General features: G+C 38.6%; 1 protein-coding gene and 1 long non-coding RNA gene across 3 annotated transcripts in view; one reads left to right on the forward strand and one right to left on the reverse strand.

Annotated features, from left to right (window-relative positions):
* LOC123510637 overlaps window positions 1–17,500 on the reverse strand; it is a 153,167-nt gene that overhangs the window by 123,377 nt on the left and 12,290 nt on the right. For both annotated transcript variants that reach the window (XR_006676562.1, XR_006676561.1), the window contains exon 2: window positions 11,723–12,305. This is a non-coding gene — a long non-coding RNA (uncharacterized LOC123510637). The remainder of the gene's footprint in view (window positions 1–11,722; window positions 12,306–17,500) is intronic.
* Window positions 17,027–17,500, forward strand: part of LOC123510636 (probable G-protein coupled receptor Mth-like 1) — an 18,248-nt gene continuing 17,774 nt past the window's right edge. Inside the window, exon 1 of the mRNA XM_045265949.1 lies at window positions 17,027–17,353. The gene's annotated coding sequence lies outside the window, so the exon portion shown is untranslated. The remainder of the gene's footprint in view (window positions 17,354–17,500) is intronic.

Genomic DNA, 17,500 nt, shown 5'->3' on the forward strand with positions numbered 1-17,500 from the left:
TAAAGCAAATAATTGAAAGATAAAATGAAAAAATAAATGAAGACAAAAATAGAAAGACCACATCAAAGAAACACAAAAATAAACGAAGAAAAAAGCAAAATGAAAAAGTGAATGGATAACAAAACAAAGAGAAAGAAAAAGAAAAGAAAATAAGCAAAGAAAAAAAATTGAAAAATAAATTGAATGGATAACAAAACCAAAATAGAAAAAAAAACATCAAAAACACAAAAATAAGCAAAAATAAGCAAAAAATGAAAAAAATCAAGAACACAAAACAAAAATAGAAAAACACAAAAGAAACACAAACAAAAAAAAGAAAAACAAAACAAAACAAGAAAAAAAAGAAAAAAACTAAGAAAAATCAAATCAAACAAGAATAAACACACAAACAGACAAACAAACACAGTCAAACACCTAAACATGACCTGCATTCTGACCAGTTTTTGAGTTGCCCTTAAGCTGGGGGTTAGAGGGAGGGGGCATGGTATTAAGGAGGGAGGGAGGGGGAGTGGTAAGCAGGAGGGAGAGATGGTGAGGGAGGATAGAGGATGGTAAGGGGGAGGAGGATGGTAAGGAAGGAGAAGGGTGGTAAAGGGAGGAGGGGAAATAGGAAGGAGGGACGGGGGGTAGAGGGGGGTGAAGAAGGGGAAAGGCTGCGAGAGAATGCTGAGGGGAAAGAAACCTAAGCATGATGGGAGATAGTGGAGGAGGAGGAGGAGGAGGAGGAGGAAAAGAAGAAGAAGAAGAAGAAGAAGAAGAAGAAGAAGAAGAAGAAGAAGAAGAAGAAGAAGAATGATGATGATGATGATGATGATGAAAGAAAAAGAGCAAGAATAAGAGCATAAAGAACAAGAATAACAAGAACAAAGAGAAGGAAACAGGAAGAGGAAGAGGAAGAGAAAGAGAACAGCAGCAACAACAAAACAACAACAACAACAACAACGACGAGAAAACAAGACAGCAAAGAACGAAGAAAAGAAGGAAAAGAAAGAAAGAAAGAAAGAAAGAAGAAAGAAACGAGTGGCGGCAGCAAGTAAGAAAGAAAAAAGAAAGAAAATAAAAAAAAGCAAAAACATCGACGAAAAAAACAAAAAAACAAAAGAAGAAAAGAATGAAAAGTTAAAAAGAAAATGAAAAAGAGAAAAACATCAATTAATTCACAACCTGAAGCAAATACAGGACACAAGACACGCCAAGGTAACCACACCAGGGAAGCAGACCAGGTAACACAGGCCGCAGGTAACCAGGTAACGAGACCCAATTACCGGTGACCAGACGACAGGTTGACAGGTAAAGGACGGAATATGACCGGTAGGCAGATTAGATGAGGAGATACACACGAGAGAGAGAGAGAGAGAGAGAGAGAGAGAGAGAGAGAGAGAGAGAGAGAGAGAGAGATTAGTATCACACATCATCAGCATCTTGTCCTTTGACGTCAATACTTGCAGGTGGAGATGACCAGGAGAAAACTCTCTCTCTCTCTCTCTCTCTCTCTCTCTCTCTCTCTCTCTCTCTCTCTCTTTCTTTAAGGGCAACGCCTCTACTTGTCCCTCCCCACCCACCATCTCTCCTCTCCTCTCCCTCCCTCCTCCTCCTCCTTTCTCTCCCTTCTCTTCCCCTTCATCCAGAAAGGGAGGTAACATCGAACACGCCTTGGAGGAAAAACAGAGGGAGGGGCAAGTGAGAGAAAGGTCAACACGAGGCTAAACCACGTGACCTGCTCGTTTTGTTTGGGTTGCCTCCTCCTCCTCCTCCTCCTCCTCCTCCTCCTCCTCCTCCTCCTCCTCGTTTTGGTTGTAAAAGGTCAGACAATAGTGATGGTGATGGAGTTGCTGCTGCTGCTGCTGTGTGTGTGTGTGTGTGTGTGTGTGTGTGTGTGTGTGTGTGTGTGTGTGTGTGTGTGTGTGTGTGTGTGCAAGTTTCAAGCTTTCTTTTACGGTCTTTTTTGTCTTGAGTTCAAACATTCTCTCTCTCTCTCTCTCTCTCTCTCTCTCTCTCTCTCACTTATCTGTTTCATCATGCCTTCTTATTTATTCTGTTTCATCTCTTTCGCTCATTCATTCCATACATTGTCTGGGCGAAGATGAAAGTGAATAAGTAGAAACTAAAGTACAACCCGTTATCTCTCTCTCTCTCTCTCTCTCTCTCTCTCTCTCTCTCTCTCTCTCTCTCTAGGTCGTTGGAGACGGTCAAAACTCCCTAGCTGGTTCACTCAACTTTCGTCTTCTTCTTCGTCCTCCTCCTCCTCCTCCTCCTCCTCCTCCTCCTCCTCCTTCTTCTTTGTCTTCTTTGTCTTCTTGTCTTCTTCCTTGTTCTATTCACTATTCGATCTTTTTCTTAATCATCTTCCTCTTCTCTTCTTTTTTTTATTCTTTCTTCTCTTCCTTCGTTACCTCCTCTTCTTTCTCAGTCTTCTTCTTCATCTTCCTCCTCCTCCTCCTCCTCCTCCTCCTTCTCTTCTTCGTGGTAGTAATCTTAGTCTTCTCATTCTTCTTCTTATCCATCATTACGGCCATTTTCTCATTTATTCTTCTTCTCCCTGCTCCTCTTCATTATCTTTCGCTTCTTGTTCCTCTTCTTCTTTCATTTTCTTATCCTTGTCCTTCATCAACATTATCTTATCTAATTGTTTAACGCCTATGAGAGAGAGAGAGAGAGAGAGAGAGAGAGAGAGAGAGAGAGAGAGAGAGAGAGAGAGAGAGAGAGAGAGAGAGAGAGAGGAGGAGGAGGAGGAAGGAAGGAAGGAAGGAAGGAAGGAAGGAAGGAAGGAAGGAAGGAAGAAAGAAAGAAAGAAAGAAAGAAAGAAAGAAAGAAAGAAAGAGAGAGAGAGAGAGAGAGAGAGAGAGAGAGAGAGAGAGAGAGAGAGAGAGTACAGCCACACCTCTCTCTCTCTCTCTAAGTTATAAATACATAAGTAATTTGAGACAAGCTCCATTTACACCAACACACAAAAGGAGGCAACTCTCTCTCTCTCTCTCTCTCTCTCTCTCTCTCTCTCTGAAACCAAGGAATTTGAACTCGGGAGGAAAAAATGAGCGGTGGAATTAAATTGAATTAAAGCGAGAATGAAGAAATTAAATGGAGAGAGAGAGAGAGAGAGAGAGAGAGAGAGAGAGAGAGAGAGAGAGAGAGAGAGAGAGAGAGAGAGAGAGAGAGAGAATATATGCTACATTTATGGTAATTTACAATATTTTAAGTTACCTACTGATAGTAAATTAATTAATATGTCTCACCTTAATAAACACTAAGGGAAGTTTGTCCTATTAACACTGTTCACTGCTTCTGGTCACTGAATAGATGAGTTTACCACACACACACACACACACACACACACACACACACACACACACACACACACACACACACACAGAAGCACACGTGGTTTACTGATTCTGTTCACTATAGAGATGAGTTTACCATACACAACCCTGAAGACGAAGGTTAAAGAAAACAAGATATAATTGTAGTCTTCCCTGATAAAGAAAATGGGCGGTGCAATTGTTAAAAGGAAAATTATGTGTAGTTTTCTTGTATTTATATTCTTCATTACGAAAAAAAAGAGAAAAATCTTTATTTAAGCCTTTTTATGTGATTTTGTGTATTTTTTCTCCTTGGATTACGAAAAATAGAAGAAAAACTGTATATGCATGATTTTTTGTGTATTTCCTCACAAAATTACATCAGAAATATTAGAAAAAACTGTATACTTCTGCCTTTCTTATGTGTATTTGTGCACTATCTTATTAAATTACCTTAAAAGAAGACTAATCATATGTTCGTGCCTATATCATGAGTATTTCTTCATTTTTGTCCGTATTAAATTAAAAAGGTGTAATAATTAATAAAACAATAAATACAGTACAGTGGAACCATGCGTGCTTTGGGGTCCGAGGGATCTCCAAGCGCACGGGTTCGAATCCTGTCCACGGTCCGAGTGTAGGTTGGGCTTCCTCACTTGGGGCAACGGTCTCCTAGTGGGTGGGCTTTGAGACAGGAGGTACCCCCAAAAAGCCCATGAATTCCCGTGAAAAGTCCACATGGTATAAATGGAAAAAAAAAATAAATAAATAAATAAATAAAAGAAATTTAATAAGTAAAAAGCATTAAAAACACGAAGATGTCAAATAAATAAATAGATAAATAAATAAATAAATAAACAATCGTATATACAAGTAAACCACAAATAAACAAGAAAGTGAGAGAGCAAGAATAAAAAATGTAGAACCATCCCACATTCCTTCCACAAAAGTTAAAATGTCAAAGAAAATTACAACATGGAAAGAGTAAAAGTTAGCACAGGAATGAAAATTGTACAACAAACCTTAACAAAACTACCCTGACCTAGAGAGAGAGAGAGAGAGAGAGAGAGAGAGAGAGAGAGAGAGAGAGAGAGAGAGAGAGAGAGAGAGAGAGAGAGAGATTCCTTCCCTTTCATTACTGGAGCATCAAAACAAGCGGTGTACGTCTAACAATAACAATGTGTCCACAACGGAAGTCTGAAGCAAACGTGTCTAAACAAGTTAATCATTGTAAAAAGACGAGAGAGTTTGATATTACAGCATAAATAAAATTACTCTCTCTCTCTCTCTCTCTCTCTCTCTCTCTCTCTCTCTCTCTCTCTCTACTTCCTACGCATCTGATGCTTAGTGTGAAAAAAAGTTAAGATACATATAGGTCATTCTCTCTCTCTCTCTCTCTCTCTCTCTCTCTCTCTCTCTCTCTCTCTCTCTCTCTCTATCTATCTATCTATCTATCTATCTATCTATCTATCTATCTATCTATCTATCTATCTATCTATCTCTCTCTCTCTCTCTCTCTCTGGCTGTAAACTCACCCAAAATCTACCTTCCTTCCTTCCTTCATATATTCACTCTCTCTTCCTTCTCCCCCTCCTTATCCTTCCTTCGTCCCCTCCTTCATTGCTTCACTCATCTTTTCTCAGCTTCTCTCCCTCCTTATCCTTCCTTCCTTCCCTCCTTCACTCCATCACTCATCTTTTCTGTTTCTCTCCCTCCTTAACCTTCTTTCGTCCCCTCCTTCATTCCTTCACTCATCTCTTCTCTACTTCCTTCTCTCCTTCGACATTTCCTTCCAAGTATGCTAAAGTTAAATAATTTGTGACATGACCTTACCTTACCTCACTCTTTCTCTCCATTTACCACCTTCCCTCCAACTTTATAGAGGTGTTCGTGGAAAAAGTTCATACACATACCTTTAATTCATTGGAGACTTTACCTGTGTTTTACCTGTAATCAGAATTTACCGCCCATAAATTTAGGTAACAGTTTATTTCGGTATAGTTTGTTTTCATCAGAACCTAATTTTATATTCTTTTAAAGTGAGGAGGGGAGAGTGAAGAGGGAATAATGAAGGGGTGTCTTGCTTCATCGTCTCTTCCATCTCTTATCTTCAACATCTTATTCTCTCTCTCTCTCTCTCTCTCTCTCTCTCTCTCTCTCTCTCTCTCTCTCTGTTACCTCCAGATTCTCCTCGCCTTCTGGATCTTAAAACTATTATTCCCTGTTTTGTTTTGTTTTTCTTCCATTTCAATTTCTTTTTCTTTTTTTCTTCATCCTTCATCATTTTCTCATCTCTTTGTCTTCACCATCTTATTCTCTTTCTCTGTTAATTCCATATTCTCATCGTCTTCTGCATCTTTTTTTTTTTTTTTTTTTTACATTATTATTGACTTGGTTTTTTTTTCTCTTCCATTTCTATTTTTTTCATTCGGATATTCATTCTTTTTATCTCTTTATCTTCACTATCTTATTCTTTCTATTAATTCCAGATTCTCCACGTCTTCTATGTCTTTATACTATTAATTTTTTTTCTTCCTTTTCTTTTATTTATTTAGACATTCACTCTTCCATCTCTTATCTTCACCATCTTGTTCTTTCTGTTAATTAAATCTTCTTCTCGTCTTCTTTATATTTACACGATCATTCTTTTCTTTTTTACTTTCTTTTTTCATTCGAACATTCATTCTTCCATCTCTTCCCTTCACCATCTTGTTCTTTCTGTTATTTAAATCTTCTTCTCTTCTTTATCTTTACACGATCATTCTTTTATAATTCTCTTGTTTTATTATTTAATTTTTTTATTTCAATATGCTTTAAAATTCAAGACACTTTTTTTCCTATAGTTAAAATCAATTTCACGTCCTTTTTTTCTTCTTCCGTTTAGAATTGATACTTAAAAATTCTTCTCTTCGACAAACAGATAGTACTTCTTTTCTTTTTCTGCAATTAAACAAAACAATTATCTTATACTTTTATTTGGCCATACTGGAGAGTTTTTCCTTCAGACACAAGCATCTATTCAATAACGGTCTTCAATAATTAAAAACAATAATAAATCTCTTACGTTTTCATTCACACGTGATAACCGAAATTCATTAATAACCAAACAAAAGTGCCAATTCGTTTTCAGTAATTAAACTAAACAATTCACTTTAGCTTCCCAATCATAAACGTCACTCAATTCTCACCTGACATTCTTATCACTTATCAAAATCATATCATTTATCTATTTACAGCGGAACCATGCGCGCTTTGGGGTCCGAGGGGTCTCCAAGCGCACGGGTTCGAATCCTGTCCACAGTCCGAGTGTAGGTTGGGCTTCCTCACTCGGGGCAACGGTTTCAGATAGGAGGTACCCCAAAAAGTACCCCCTTTAGCCCATAAATTCCCGTGAAAAGCCCACATGGTATAAATAAACAAAAGATCCTCACTAGCAACACTCAGTCCCACATCTCATTCCCCACCAAAGCCTTCTTGGAATCCTTAACACCATTTCCCAACCTTCTATTCCCAACAGGCCTCTGAGATCATGATACCCTAAAGAATGACGGCATTGTAGCTAATAAGGGTTAAAAATACAGATTACGTTAAAAATAAAGATTAAAAAGAGAGAAAGAAAAATAGTCAGTGTATGCTAAAGAAAAGAGTATGAAGAAATAGAGGTAGAAAGGAAAAAAAAATAGGAAAGTAAAAATGGGTAGAAAAATTATAATGGTGGCTAATGAAGAGATAAAAAAAAAAACGGAGAAGGAAAAGTCATGTAATATTGGATCAAGAAAATAAAGAAAAACGAAAAAGAACAAAGAAAAGAGTAGTAAATGCTGGTGACAAGTGATGGAGGAGGAGGAGGAGGAGGAGGAGGAGGAGGAGGAGGAGGAGGAAGAAGAAGAAGAAGAAGAAGAAGAAGAAGAAGAAGAAGAAGAACAACAACAACAACAACAACAACAAGAACAAGAAGAAGAACAAGAAGAAGAAGAAGAAGAACAAGAACAAGAACAAGAAGAACAAGAACAAGAAGAACAAGAACAAGAAGAAGAAGAAGAAGAAGAAAAAATAATAATAATAATAATAATAATAAGAAGAAGAAGAAGAAGAAGAAGAAGGAGGAGGAGGAGGAAAAGAGGGAGGAGAAGAGGGAGGAGAAGGAGAATAAGAACAAGAACAAGAACAAAAGCAAGAACAAGAACAAGAAGAAAAAGAACAAGAAGAAGAAGAAGAAGAAAATAAGAAAAACATATACAAAAAAATAAAGACAAGCCCCGCCTCTGAGAAAGAAAAAAAGGAAAGACGCAGTAAATTAAAAATAAAGAAAAACAAACCTTAAAAAAATCCGACACACTGAAAGAAGAACACCTGAAACAACAAGAAAAAAAAAAAAAACAAGAAAAAAAAATAGACACCACCACCACCACCACCATCACTTCACAGACCACCCTATGACGCAGATTCCTGAGTATATACTATGAAACAGAGAAGGACTGGTGCCCCTGGAGACGCCACCAAGGCTGACCAAATGAAGAAGCCCACTGTTACGAGTGTACACAGATGCAGCGAGAAAGAGGCGAACTGAAGAAGACAACAAGACGATGCGTAATGGTGCATATCAGCGTTAATGAATGTAGAGTTCACTGTGTTTGTGTCGGGTCCACACAACGACGAACTCACGAACTCAGAGAATGAAGGAACACATAAGGAACACAAGGGTACACAAAGGAAGGCCAAACAAAAGACTTCGCTCCTTACTGGGTTGTTTAGGTAACTGTTGTACGATATGAAAGGGAGACACACGAGAAGAAGGAGGAGGAGGAGGAGGAGGAGGAGGAGGAGGAGGAGGAGGAGGAGGAGGAAGAGGAGGAGGAGGAGGACAATAACAAAAGGAAATATTAAACCTAAGAACAACAAGAGCCAAAAATAGTAAAAAAAAAAAAAAAAAAAAAAAAAAAGGAGAAAACAAGGAGGAGGAGGAGGAGGAGGAGGAGGAGGAGGAGGAGGAGGAGGAGGAGGAGGAGGAGAAGCTGGACATTTATTCAACACACTAAGCACGAGTTGTTGTCCCCACGTGACCCTCGGAATGTAAACAGCTGACCCTTGACCTGACTTGTGGGTCACTGCATCGCGGTGGGAGGATGCGAGTCTTCGTTGTGTGCTGTGTTCAAACATTACCGCAAGATTCATTATTCTTTGTTGCTAGCTGCTGCCGACGTGATGGCCTCTCTCTCTCTCTCTCTCTCTCTCTCTCTCTCTCTCTCTCTCTCTTCAACAAAAGCTGCATCATATCCAAAACTTTCTTTTATTTCTGGATGAATAGACAGATTTACCCAGGTAGAGGAGGAGGAGGAGGAGGAGGAGGAGGAGGAGGAGGAGGAGTGAAACGAGGAGGAATTTGCCATTTCACCACCGCCTATTTTTATATTTATATCCTTCGCTTCACATCAATGACGAAAGATCGACAGGAGGAGGAGGAGGAGGAGGAGGAGGAGGAGGAGGAGGAGGAGGAGGAGGAGGAGGAGGAGGACCGAGAGAAAGACAAAAGAAGTCATGAGCCAAAGAAAAGGCATGAAAGGAAAACAAAAACAGCAACAAAAAATAAATATAAACACAACTACAAAAGAAGAGAGCAATGATAGCGGCAATTAAAACCAAATACGATGAAAATGAACAAAAATTAACTTTAATAATACAGAAAAAATAGAACAATAACAATAACAACAACAAAACATTTCACCTACACAAACTAATCACAATAATAACAAACCCACATGCAACCCAACCCAACCCAACCCAACCCAACCCAACCTAACCTAACCTGACCCAACCTCACCCAACATAACCTAACCTAACGTGACCCAACCCATCCCAACCTCTTCCAACCTAACCTAACCTAACCTAACCCGACCCATCCCAATTCCCAACCTCACCCAACCCAACCTAACCTAACCTGACCCAACCTCAGCCAACATAACCCAACCTAACCTAACCCAACCCAACCTGACCCAACCCATCTCAACCCAACCCAACCTAATCTAACCTAACCTGACCCAACCCAACCCAACCTAACCTAACCTAACCCAACCCAACCTAACCTAACCTGACCCAACCCATCCCAACCTCATCCAACCTAATCTAACCTAACCTGACCCAACCCATCTCAACCTGACCCAACCTAACCTAACCCAACCTAACTACACTGGAATGGTACAAGGAACAAACCATAAACTATCACTAGGGAGCACCAGGGAATCGAGGTCACCAGGAAAGGTCAAAGGTCAAACTATCACGTGTAGACACTTGACCACGTGATCTTAAGTTTTCTTTTTTATTATTTTTTCTTTCTATTTTTTTTCTTACGTGAGGTTATGGAAGAGAAGGTGTTGGGGAAAGTGTGTGTGTGTGTGTGTGTGTGTGTGTGTGTGTGTGTGTGTGTGTGTGTGTGTGTGTGTGTGTGTGTGTGTGTGTGTGTGTGTGTCTAGGAAGTGAAAGGACGGTAATCATCTACGTGTGTATGCATGTCTTTGTATGTAGATAGTGTGCCATATACACGTCCACAAGTAGAGAAAGTCCCCCACACACACACACACACCATGGGGCAAGCGATAAGTACTATTTTTAAGCCTCCCTCCATCCTTGTGTATAATTTCAGTATGTATGTACTGCAATTCTAATAAACAGTATATTATTATCATTATCATTATTATCATCTTCAGTAGTAGTAGTAGTAGTAGTAGTAGTAGTAGTAGTAGTAGTAGTAGTAGTAGTAGTAGTAGTACATACATACATACATACATACATACATACATACATACATACATACATACATACATACATACATACACACACACACACACACACACACACACACACACACACACTTATTCCTGCCTGACATCCTTCCCTCCATTGAAAAGGATCCTATACGCCTCAGCTCACATCCTTGGCTCAGTACATGTGACTGGTGTATTTTCATCCTACAAGACACCGCCCCGTGACATTTGCATCCTTTCTTATTCCCTTTTATTTAACTTAACCACAAAGGCTTTTTCTTTCTTTGGTTTCTATTTTTCGTTATTCACAAAGAGAAGAATGTGATATTTCCTCTTTTTTCTATTGTTTGTTATATTCTGTTTCTATTTTTCCTTCCTTCGCTTTGTTTTTTCTATTTATCATTTTACACAAAAGGCAAAGTTGGTTTTATCTCCATCTGTTTTTTTCTTTCTTTGCTAATACGTCTAAATATTTTCCTAGTATACTCACAAAGAACAAAACTATGACTATACCATATTTCGTCATTGTTATTTCTGTTTTTTTCCTAATTTAGTGAACAAAAGATAAAGATAAAAAAAACAACTTATCTTTATTATTTCTGATATTCTTTCGATAAATCCTTTTCAAAATGATCCTCAGAGGCGACAGTGTAATTCGATTTTGTGTTTCTTTGTTTTTATTCAACTTAAAAAACGATAGAATGACTGTTTTGTCCTCTTTTTTTCTGTGTGTGTGTGTGTGTGTGTGTGTGTGTGTGTGTGTGTGTGTGTGTGTGTGTGTGTGTGTGTGTGTGTGTGTGTGTGTTTATACTTTCAGTTACGTGTTATCCATTCTTTCCTTAACAAACTGAAAAAAATGGAAAAAAATGGCACTTTCTTTTAAACCTCATCTTAAAATCTTAATATTTCTCTTGAACACGTTTGCATATCACCTTTTCTCTTCGATTTGTGTTTATGTCTTTAAATCAATCATTCTCCCTTTAACAAACTAAAAAAATAAAAATAAACAAAAAATATCACATTCATCATTTTCATCTTAATTTTCTTGGTACATGTCTACATTTCACTTAATTACTTGAAATACTCTTACTTACTTCTATCACTCATATTATCCATTCTTTTCTTAACAAACTGAAAAAATGGAAAAAAAAATGCCAATTTCTAATATACCTACTAATCCTAAATCTCACTACTTCTCTTGAACACGTTTGCCTATCACTTTTTCTCTTCCTTTCGTGTTAATGTCTTCAAGGACCGCCGTGGTACAGTGGAACCATGCGTGCTTTGGGGTCCGAGGGGTCTCCAAGCTCACGTGTTCGAATCATGTCCACGGTCCGAGTATAGGTTGGGCTTCCTCACTCGGGGCAACGGTTTCCTAGCGGGTGGGCTTTGAGATAGGACCCAAAAAGTATCCCATGAAAAGCCCACATGTTAAAAAAAAAAAAAAAAAATAGTCGCTCACATTATCTAGTCTCCCCTTAACAAACTAAAAAAGGGAATATATACATCACTTCAAATCTCATCTTAATTTTCTCTGTACACGTTCCCACTTCACTTATCACTTAAAATACTCTTGCTTCCCTTAACGATCAAAAGAATCCCCTCCCTTAGCTAACAATCAAATTACTTCACCTAACAAGGAAAGGAAGGACTCGTATTTACCTTGTCCGCCAGGTGTCACTAGTTAGGTCCTTCCGGTGCTGGTGTGACGGGAACAAACAGTGAGACGGGGCAGGTGAGGAAAGGGAGAATTTGACAGGTAAACAGTAAATGAGGTAAGGCAGGTGAGAAGAAGGTAAACAATAGCTTCCTCTTCTTTCCCCTCCTTCTCCTCCTCCTCCTCCTCCTCCTTCTCTTTCTTCTTCTTCTTCCGTCACATCCTCTGAGTCAGTACTCCCTTTTTCCATTTGCATCATCTCCATTTCATTTCTTTCTATTTGACTTTTCTTTATCTTTCATCTTCATTATTTTTCTTTCACAACGATCTTCTACATTTATTTTTTCACTATTCTCTTTTCCCATTCACGCTGTACAATTTTCACATTTTCTTTTTTCACTATATTTTCTTTTCCATATCACTATTTTTCATCACCTTCGTTCACTATATTTTCACTCACCTTCAATATATCCACTATCACTGCATCACACCTTCGTTTTTCATCATGTTTACTCACAATCTTTAATACTTTTTCCATCATAAAAGATAGTACAAGGTATTTTCAGCTTTACTGTCACTAATATTCACCTGTTGAGAAAACGCAAGGTAATTAAGATCAGTTTCTCTGCTAATAAAGTACAGGTGAGACATTGGTAAAAGGAGGGAAGGAGGAAAGAGAGGAGGAGGAGGAGGAGGAGGAGGAGGAGGAGGAGGAGGAGGAGGAGGAGGAGGAGGAGGAGGAGGAGGAGGAGGAAGAAGAAGAAGAAGAAGAAGAAGAAGAAGAAGAAGAAGAAGAAGAAGAAGAAGAAGAAGAAGAAGAAGAAGAAGAAGAAGAAGAAGAAGAAGAAGAAGAAGAAGAAGAAGAAGAAGAAGAAGAAGAAGAAGAAGAAGAAGAAGAAGAAGAAGAAGAAGAAGAAGAAGAAGAAGAAGAAGAAGAAGAAGAAGAAGAAGAAGAAGAAGAAGAAGAAGAAGAAGAAGAAGAAGAAGAAGAAGAAGAAGAAGAAGAGAGAGAGAGAGAGAGAGAGAGAGAGAGAGAGAGAGAGAGAGAGAGAGAGAGAGAGAGAGAGAGAGAGAGAGAGAAAGAAAGAAAGAGAAGAAAGAAAGAAAGAAAGAAAGAAAGAAAGAAAGAAAGAAAGAAAGAATTAAAGAAAGAATTAAAGAAAGAATTAAAGAAAGAAAGAATTAAAGAAAGAATTAAAGAAAGAAAGAAAGAAAGAAAGAAAGAAAGAAAGAGAAAGAAAGAAAGATGCATAATGGCTAAGTGAAATGCGTGACAGTGACGAGTGTACATAGAGCATAAGTGAATAAGTGAAGTGATAATATAAGATACATAGTGGCATAAGTGACACACTGCAGTAATTATCACTAAATCAATAAGAACAGTAACAGCCAAAGAGTTAATGCTTTGAGATAGGAGATACCCAAAATACCTCCTTTAGCAAGTTAAAACCCAATGTAAAAGCATTATGGAAAGGCTGAGTATTAATAAAAAATAAAAAAAAGAAAGACAAAAAAAGAGAGAGAGAGAGAGAGAGAGAGAGAGAGAGAGAGAGAGAGAGAGAGAGAGAGAGAGAGAGAGAGAGAGAGAGAGAGAGAGAGAGAGAGAGTTATGAAACGATATAAAACAAAGTTAGAAAAGAAAGGAATATATATATATATATATATATATATATATATATATATATATATATATATATATATATATATATACACACACACACACACACACACACACACACACACACACACACACACACACGGTAGCTCAGTGGTTAGAGCGCTGGCTTCACAAGCCAGAGGACCGGGGTTCGATTCCCCGGCCAGGTGGAGATATTTGGGTGTGTCTCCTTTCACGTGTAGCCCCTGTTCACCTAGCAGTGAGTAGGTACGGAATGTAAATCGAGGAGTTGTGACCTTGTTGTCCCGGTGTGTGGTGTGTGCCTGGTCTTAGGCCTATCCGAAGATCGGAAATAATGAGCTCTAAGCTCGTTCCGTAGGGTAACGTCTGGCTGTCTCGTCAGAGACTGCAGCAGATCAAACACACACACACACACCTTTCCACTTCACACACCTGTAATAAAACATGTGTGGTTGTGATTTATAGACACCTGAACAAGGTAAATTATACCTTGTGAAAAATTAAAGGTTGCTAACACAGAAATCAAGGACAAGAGAATATTTTTAAAGCCAAAACTGGAGTTAGATAAAGACATTAAATTGTAAGTAGTAGTAGTAGTAGTAGTAGTAGTAGTAGTAGTAGTAGTAGTAGTAGTAGTAGTAGTAGTAGTAGTAGACAATGCTACCACCACTTCACTACTACTACTACTACTACTACTACTACTACTACTACTACTACTACTACTACTACTACTACTACTACATTTCTTGCCCTCGTAGTATTGACAGAGAAGACCACTGACTCAGACCGGAAGGGAGTACAAAAATACGATAAAAAATATATATAAATAGAAAATAGAAAGGAAAAAAATAATGGAGACAGAGAGAAAAAGACAGAATAATGACTGTGTTTCCTTTTTGCGTCTCCACTCAACGAGGAATGAGTCACTAATCTCACGCTATTTACTACACCCATACAGTCAACACAGCCATGTGTATATAGGGGTACACACGAACATCAAACACACACACACACACACACACACACACACACACACACACACACACACACACACACACACTTGGAAATAAGCACTAGGAAAAAGAAATAAGGAATAAAACATACATAATTACATACATACACACATACCTACATAAATACATGCATGAATACATACATACATACATACATTCATACATATATATATATATATATAATACACGCGTAATACATTTTAATCAAGTTGGACAAGGTTATTTTGTTCATAAGAATATATCTAACTATAAACTATTACGGATATATTCAAGGTCTCTCTCTCTCTCTCTCTCTCTCTCTCTCTCTCTCTCTCTCTCCACAGACACACACACATATACATACTTGCATGTGTCAATGTATACACACACACACACACACACACACACACACACACACACACACACACACACACACACACACACACACACACACACACACACAGTAAAACTACATGTGCAGAAACACAAACACACACACGCGAGATGAGAAATGTGCACACAGGAGCACACGCAGAGAGAGAGAGAGAGAGAGAGAGAGAGAGAGAGAGAGAGAGAGAGAGAGAGAGAGAGAGAGAGAGAGAGAGAGAGAGAGAGAGAGAACATATACCCCCACCGTCTCTTAGGCAAACATATGAATATTTCTGCTACATTTTCGTCATTTTCGTGAACTGTGAGCGTGGAAATGGCTTTGGCCCCGGAGCGTGAGAGCCAGTGTCTAATTTGAACACCTTTCATCACGACAGGTAAGTACAGGTGAAGGGTGCGCTGAGTTCCTCTGATAGTGGTGGTGGTGGTGGTGGTAAGTATGGAAACTGTAGTAGTAGTAGTAGTAGTAGTAGTAGTAGTAGTAGTAGTAGTAGTAGTAGTAGTAGTAGTAGTAGTAATTCAAGAAGAGGGATAACAACAATAACAAAACCAGTAGTAGTAGTAGTAGTAGTAGTAGTAGTAGTAGTAGTAGTAGTAGTAGTAGTAGTAGTAGTAGTAGTAGTAGTAAAGAAAGAAGAAAGAAAAAGATGAAAGAAAGAAAGAAAGAAAGAAAGAAAGAAGAAAAAAAGAAGAAGAAGAAGAAGAAGAAGAAGAAGAAGAAGAAGAAGAAGAAGAAGAAGAAGAAGAAGAAGAAAAAGAAGAAGAACCGATAGTAGTAGCAGAAGCAATAGTACTAGAAATAAACACAAAACTCACCACCACCACCACCACCACCACCACCACCACCACCACCACTATTCTCCCACGAGTTAATGATTTATTTGACAATGTCCCCATCAACACCATTATCTTCTATTTACAAGTTATTTTTTCTGGTCATCGTGTGAGGGAGGTACAAGGCGGTACGAGGGAGGTACAGGGGGTGGTACATGAGAGGGTTCAGGGTGGGGGCGTTTTCTTGTATATTCTTCACCTGTAATCACGTACCTGGTTCCCCTTTCCACCGTGATGATGTCTAAACAAAGAGAACGAAGGAAAAAGATAACAATGGATAAATAATAAGTGTTTTTATTTTTCTTCTTATATCATTTCTACTCATTTATATTCGTTTCTTTTCCTCATTTATTTTTTACCTCTTTTTTTTCTTGTTCTGCTTATTTTTCCAGAGAGAGAGAGAGAGAGAGAGAGAGAGAGAGAGAGAGAGAGAGAGAGAGAGAGAGAGAGAGAGAGAGATTTGAAACTATATTCGAGGTGTTTTCCAGGAAGATTAGAAAAGTCAGTCTCTCTCTCTCTCTCTCTCTCTCTCTCTCTCTCTCTCTCTCTCTCTCTCGCAAAACCCACGAAGCTCCTCTTAGTCACGTTTTTATCTCTTCCTTCCTTTCTTTCTATTCTCACACTTTCTTCCTTCTGTCTGTCACACACTCTCTCTCTCTCTCTCTCTCTCTCTCTCTCTCTCTCTCTCTCTCTCTCTCTCTCTCTCTCTCTCTCTCTCTGACAGTAAGACAAAGAAGGAAGAGAAGACGAAACAGAAGAAAGATATAGTAGAAGAAAATATGACACGCAAGAGAAGAGAAAGAGGAGGAGGACGAGGAAGAAGAAGAGGAGGAGAAGGAGGAAGAAGAAGAGGAAGAGGAAGATTGTGCTTTGTTTGTGCTTCATCTCGGAAATACACATCAGATGGTGACCACGTGGCACTGTTTGTTTACATTTGAAAAGCACGTGGCCAGCAGCAGGAAATTTAAATCCCTCGCTACATTGAGAAAGGAAATAAAATAAGAAAAAAAAAATAAATAATAGAAATAAAAAGAATGTAAGTTATTTTGAGACTTTATAAATTTATTCTTTGTATTTCTAATGTTTCTTTATCGTGTTATTTTAAGCGGTTCATATTGCTGTTAGTGATAGGGTATTATTCTCTCTCTCTCTCTCTCTCTCTCTCTCTCTCTCTCTCTCTCTCTCTCTCAACCCTCCACCTACGCAAACACACACACACACACATACACACAAACGCCTCACGAACCAACCGATTAATCCGCTCATAAAACTTTTAAGAGATGAAATAAACTGCAAATTATTCAGGCAGGCAATCAAATGGTAATCACAAAGGGTCGAAAATCCCAATAAAGCATCACAGAATTCTCGCCATAAGAGATATAAGACGGCGGCGGTAGCAGTGGTGGACTGGTAGTGGTGGTGGTGCCAGTCCTTGCGTATAAGAAGAGAGGGCAAGCGTCGCATCTTTCAGTAGACATTGAGCCTTAGAAGGGTGAGGCCACGTTGTTCTCTCCGCACCTCACTCATAAACGTGACTCCATTACTTGTGTTTTAAAAAAGTTATTATACACTAATGGTGGTACAAAAAAAAAAATAGAACTTTGTGATGGATATTTGAACTGAACTTGGAAAGAGAAAGTTTGAACGTACTGACGCCGTGAACTTAATGGAAATAGTTGAAAGTTAATGAAAGGAGCTTCTTTTGAGTACTGTGACGAGAGTGAATTAAAAGTTACTTAGTATTTTTTTTATTTATTCTAACCACGAAGACTGAGAGAAATAAGGTGGGTGAGTGTGTGTGTGTGTGTGTGTGTGTGTGTGTGTGTGTGTGTGTGTGTGTGTGTGTGTGTGTGTGTGTGTGTGTGTGTGTCGTGAGTGATATAGGAGAGGCAAATCTTACGCTGCCTCGTGGTAGTTTTTGCCATGTCTAC

Source organism: Portunus trituberculatus, chromosome 29 (genome assembly GCF_017591435.1).
Source record: "Portunus trituberculatus isolate SZX2019 chromosome 29, ASM1759143v1, whole genome shotgun sequence".
Lineage (NCBI taxonomy): Eukaryota > Metazoa > Arthropoda > Malacostraca > Decapoda > Portunidae > Portunus > Portunus trituberculatus.